Source organism: Lynx canadensis, chromosome A1 (genome assembly GCF_007474595.2).
Source record: "Lynx canadensis isolate LIC74 chromosome A1, mLynCan4.pri.v2, whole genome shotgun sequence".
In the NCBI taxonomy this organism is placed as follows: Eukaryota; Metazoa; Chordata; class Mammalia; order Carnivora; family Felidae; genus Lynx; species Lynx canadensis.
In genome coordinates this window covers 120,139,575-120,145,574 of record NC_044303.2, presented here as the reverse complement: position 1 = coordinate 120,145,574, position 6,000 = coordinate 120,139,575, and positions in this window count along the sequence as shown.

Genomic DNA, 6,000 nt, shown 5'->3' with positions numbered 1-6,000 from the left:
GACTCTTTCACCCACCCAGCACTGCACACCAGGCAGCTTCTCAAACTCATTTTTTTAGGGCAATAAAACAGGGCAGAATTACATACCCAAGCCCTGCTCCAAATTCGTTCATAGTTCTTTCCCGTTATTAACGTAATTGGTTTTCAGTCTTTGGCCTTACAGGGAGAAAACTATTCCTCGATCATCACTAAACCTGGACTGTGTATTTAGAAAGAATATCGAGTATCTTATGGATACTGTCTCCCTGTGGATCCATTTGGACTCCACGCAGTCAGTTTACTGCATATTTCACTCAACTTGATGGAGTGCAAGTAGGTGAGTATTTTCAGATGATTCGTCAATATCAACTGATGTTTTCTTGTCACAGATAAACAGCCTCTGCCATGAATCAATAGTGTGTCAGCAATACTGTCGCCATCCCCCCTAATGTGTGTGCCGCATATTGACAGCAGATATATTACCGTGAATGTCTGCAAATGTTAAACAGCTGAGCTATTTATGTGCCACCACTCCGTGCCTCTTTACAAAGTAGGGTATCTGTTCCCGTGGCAGCCAGGGAACGTGACTGAGGCTGGTCCGCGTGCACAACGGCAGACGGCTCCATTCCATCCCAGTCCAGCTGTAAGTTTTTGTTGAGCCGGTTAGCTGAAATCCATCTAGGCTGTGTGGCTTTGATTACACAGCTGTGCCCAAAACAGCACGCTGATGTTTTCATTCACATCAAAGTTATATAGTGTCCTGGACCAGGGCGCTCGAAATCAGTACTCCATATATCCCAGCACGACTGGGAACCTGTGTTGTCAACCTAGAATGCTCCTAGCTCAGCTTTCTGAGTCAGACTTTCTCTGACTGGTTCCCATTCCCAGAGCTATCAGGACTCTATTTCTAATCCAAACAGATAAGTGTTCAAGAGCAGACGGAATCCTGAAACCCAGATTGACATCTTCCTCCAGCTCTAGAGGGGACAGTACACTGCACCCATTTAGAACTTGGGCTTTGATATCAGACTAATCTTAGTTCCAGTCCTTCCAGTCACTACCTATGTGACCCTGAGCAAATCAGTTAGTCTCTGTTTCCTAGTTTTAGAATGGGGATCACGGCAACAGAATCTGGTGATTAGGAGGGTTTAATGAAACACTACATGCAAAAGATTCTACCCAAGAATAGGCACTAAATGTCTTCCCAAAATTTTCTCATATTAGAAAAAATTGAGCAAGATGCAAAAATGAGCAGAGGCAAGATTTCAGTGAACTGTCCCATTGAAAGATGGAACTGATAATATTGTTCTCGTGGGCAAATGGACATGTATGGCTTGACTTTATGGGATAAATGCCACCTGCCTTCTACTTTGTACAGATATTATAATTTTTCATGTACTTTAGAATATTAGTAAAGAATAAAACCCTTCCAGAATCCTTTGCATGAAAGCCTGTTTTAATAAAAACTACCAGCTGATTGACATTTCATAGGTGTTGATAACAATGTCTTCTTTATTCACTTTGAGCCCTTTGTTAATATGTAGACACAAAAAAGAAATCCAGACAAACAATAAACCCTGTTTCTGCAAAGGTTTATGCTCCTTCAATACCAAGCTTTTTACCAAAATTATAAATACATTCTAAAAAAAAAGGCATGTGAACACACTGTCTACTTTTGTCAAGAGCACTATGAGGTCAGTAGATCAGGAGGTAGTGTTTCCCTTTCTCAAGTGAAAGAAACAATGCCAATGCCAGGAAAAACGACCTGCCCAAATGCACGTACATAATACTAGCCTTACAGCCAGGCCAGAGGGGGCGCTGAGTGATAAAAACACACACCACCTAAATGTAAGAATCCGTGGGCACGGCGCTCAGAATCCAGCACTCAGACCTGGCACAGTGTGGCCCTAAACACCCCCTCTCCTGATTGATACTGTTCAGGCTAAAGAAACCACTCTCTCCACCTTTCTTGCCCTAGATGCTCTGAAAAGGCAATTATACCCCAAAGCTGTGAACACCTGTGGTTGCCGGCTTCGGGTGTTGGAAACTGACTCTGCTTCAGAGGGAGGGCGGGGTTTGAGCAGCAGAAGTGGTTAGGTAAAAGGCAAATTCATTAACTTGTCAAATCCTTTCCCTCACATAGTATGAAAGCAGTCTTCCTACACTACAAAGTATACTTTCCCCAGAGCGAGTCCATTTTCTCATTGGATTCATAGTTCCAGAGATACTTAGGAATTAGTGCAGTATCCTCAACACAGTGTTTGAGGAATATTCTGCCATATTAAACAACTGACATCACTCCTAAACTCCCATAGCATGCTGCAACTTTTCCCATGTCAATTAGATGACTGAATTGTAGAATTATAAACAGTTTAATTAACATAAAACTATTTAATAAAAGGTAATCACATTTTCAAAATGTAATTAAAATTAAATTACAACTTTTTAATTTAAGAAACTATTTTCAGCATTGATGTGCGTTATTAATAATTTGAATTTTCCCTTTTAATTTTCACGATTTTGCATAATTTAGAAAAATTAACTTTGACGACGGGTAGAAAATATTTTTATAGTTCGTGACTTTACATTTATTGTAATTTACTTTTTTGAGGAGAATATAATCAAATTGTGGACATTTTGGATATAATCGTATTTTTTAACCTTTTAAGTTAACGTTTTAAGTTAAATACTCCAAAACCAAATTATTCGGAAAAATCTTGATTCTAACAGCCTTGCTAGTGCATTGGCTGAAATAAAACAGGAAAAAATTTGAGGAAATGAGTGTATAATACCTTATTAGTTATGCACGTCTTCATTACTCATTCAAATATTGCTGGCCTATTCACAAAACACCCAGACGTATGAAATAATTAAATTCCATCATCTTTGGTATCTTGCGAACTTCCGGTCATACAAAAGCTAAAGCTTTACACATTTTGATTTTGTCATTATGGAAATTAAGTTAGGATGATAGAATATATTTTACTTAATGGCTTTTAAGCTTGATTTATTATCTTTAAACATGTAGACATATGGCATGCTGACTTCCCTGTGTACTCTTTCCCCAGGCTTCATAAATGTTGGGGGTGGGGGGGGGAGTCAGAGTGTACAGTTAGTAATTGCCTGAATGAGGCTCAAACCCTTCAGATCTGAATTCAACGCAACCATACAAACATACTGATGTGGGAAACAAAGGCAGAAGGAAACGGCAGATAAATTAAATTCCCTAAAAAAAAAAAAAAAAAAAAAAAAAAAAAAAAAAAATCTTTATACCCTGCAGCCCATTGACAAATACTTGATGCTGGCAGAGCAAAACATTTCTCCAGGAACTCCCTCCCCTCCTGTCGTAATGTTAATGCTTTGCTCAAGGGAAAAACAACCTTAGCTTGACATAGCTAGGCCTCCAGGATCCTGTGTCTTCTTTAGCATATGACTTTGGAAACTTCCCCTGGACTTTACCTCCACCGACTCCATAGCATATAACCAGTCTCTCCTCATTGTCCTGGGGCAGCTCTTTCTGCCCACGGGTCCTGTCCCTGTGCTTTAATAAAATCACCTTTTTTTGCGCCAAAGACGTCTCAAGAATTCTTTCTTGGCTACCAGCTCTGAACCCCCATCACCCAAAACCCCATCATATACTATGTGCCAGGCCCCATCATGCTAGGTGCTTTTTAGATTGTTATACATACAAAAGTCACAGTCATGTAGAGTCCAGGCAGGGATCCTAGGCAGGGCAGATTTCCCCGATGGCCTGACTTCACCACCCCCGCCCCTACCCGCAGCTCATGAGACAGAACATGAAGGCGAAGGGTCCCTTTTGTAAAGGACTGAGAGCCCAGACGAAAGGCATATTACTTTTGGTTCAGATGACAGTAAATAAAACATAGTAGGTTCTGGCAAAAGAAGCCGCCCCATCCCCCTCTGCGCTATCAATCCCTGCCGTACCTCCATCTTTAAAACAAAGCAAAGTAGGGGCGCCTGGGTGGCGTAGTCGGTTAAGCGTCCGACTTCAGCCAGGTCACGATCTCGTGGTCCGGGAGTTCGAGCCCCGAGTCAGGCTCTGGGCTGATGGCTCAGAGCCTGGAGCCTGTTTCCGATTCTGTGTCTCCCTCTCTGTCTGCCCCTCCCCCGCTCATGCTCTGTCTCTCTCTGTCCCAAAAATAAATAAACGTTGAAAAGAAAAATCTTAAAAAAAAAAATAAAACAAAGCAAAGTAACTTCTTGCCTTAAATCCCAAATTTGTGAGAAATAAACCCACTGACCCAGTCACAGGAGGGACGCGGGGACTCGAAGCACAGTGAAGCGAGGCTTTAAGCGACGTTCTTGCAAGAGCAGGTGTCTGACGGACAGGCGCACACGGGGCAGTCACAGCAGACGATTTAATTCCTAGGACCCAGGTCCTTCCCCTGGTTCCTCATTGGCCCAGTACTACAGAGCTTACAGCCTTACCAGGACATCACCTGTGCCCATATAAGGCAAAAAGCTGTCTGATTGGAACAACTGCACATTCCCTGAGGTGACTGAGAGGCTTTCAGTCCCTCGTCCCTCTCTTCTTTGGCGCATGCTCATTGCAAAGCCTGTGAAAGCAAGCGCTGGAAGGGGAGAGGTGGGGGACTGGGAGAAGAACCAGGAAGTGAAGTGTCTAAGCGTTTGGGACTCCGTTGTGGGGAGGGTTCCTACATATTTCCAATAGGTTGTAAACCTACTGTCAGCTAGACAGTACAGCTTTTATTTGGTATTTCTGAAAATGAATCACCCCCGTTACTTCTCACACCAAACCTCAGTCTTCATAGTCAAGTGCCAAATTCCATGCTTTTGTTCACAAGGGCTGTTCCACCATGCCTTCCTACAAAGGAGACACTAAACTGCCAGCATCGAACTTAGATTTAAAATTCCAGGCTTTGACGCACCTGGGAGGCTCACTCGGTTGAGTGTCTTGATGTCAGGTTAGGTCATGATCTTATGGTTCTTGAGTTCGAGCACCGCATTGGGTTCTGCACTGACAGACGGAGCATGGTTGGGATTCTCTCTCTTTCTCTCTGTATCTCTCTGTATCTCTCTCTCTCTCTCTCTCTCTCTCTCTCTCTGCCCCTTCCCCACTCATGCTGTCTCTGTCTCTCTCAAAATAAATAAATTAATTAAAAAATTAAAACTCCTGGACTTGAGCCAGACTTCAGCCCCCTTTTAGCTTCGTCTGGTGACCTGGGAGCAGTTCCTAAATTCTCTGACCCTGGCTTCTTGCCACGCCTAGAGCAAGCTTGTAAACACCAAAGGAACTGATAATAGGTATCTCTTAAACTCTATATGGAGACCAAACCCCTTGGGTGGTCTTTTTCTACAGCAATACAAATGCAAAATAGCTCCTATTCCCTCAGGGATCTGCTCTCTGAAGGACAGCTAATCTGATAAACAAACACATTATTTATCCCTGCTAACATATTCATACATTTGTTGCCCCAAGTAACATTTGCATTTTAACAAGAGCCTTAGATGTCTGTCATGAGGTGTGATTCTAAGGATGGGGCTTGCAGGCACCCTGATAGGTGTTGCTGGAAGGGGGCTGCTAGTGGGTTGCAGGAGTCTAAAACCACATGTTGCCTCTACATGCAACTAATGCCTCCCATACTTACGTTCCCCCCTATATTTACTGCTGACACTGAATTACTCATCCTCCCAGACTGGGATCATTTGCTCTCACAGTTGAGAATCTGTGGAGAGTATTTCAAGAACCTGATAACCAAGGAGAAAGGCAATTTCTGAGATCTTGGTGGAGATGCTTAGCTCACTGTCATTGTTACTGGTGTCATTTACTCCCATCTGCCTGCCGCTGGAGGGCAGGGAGACCCCTGCTTGGTGAATCGGGCACTGAAGCCCAGGCAAGCCTGATTTCTGTCTCCAAGTCAGGATTCCAGGTCCTAAGTGAGTTGAATCAGCCAGAAAAGAGAAATCAGGAGACTTCTTATTTCAAAAGAACTTCATACATTTGCTTTGTAATTGGTATCTAATAACAATGACTGAATTT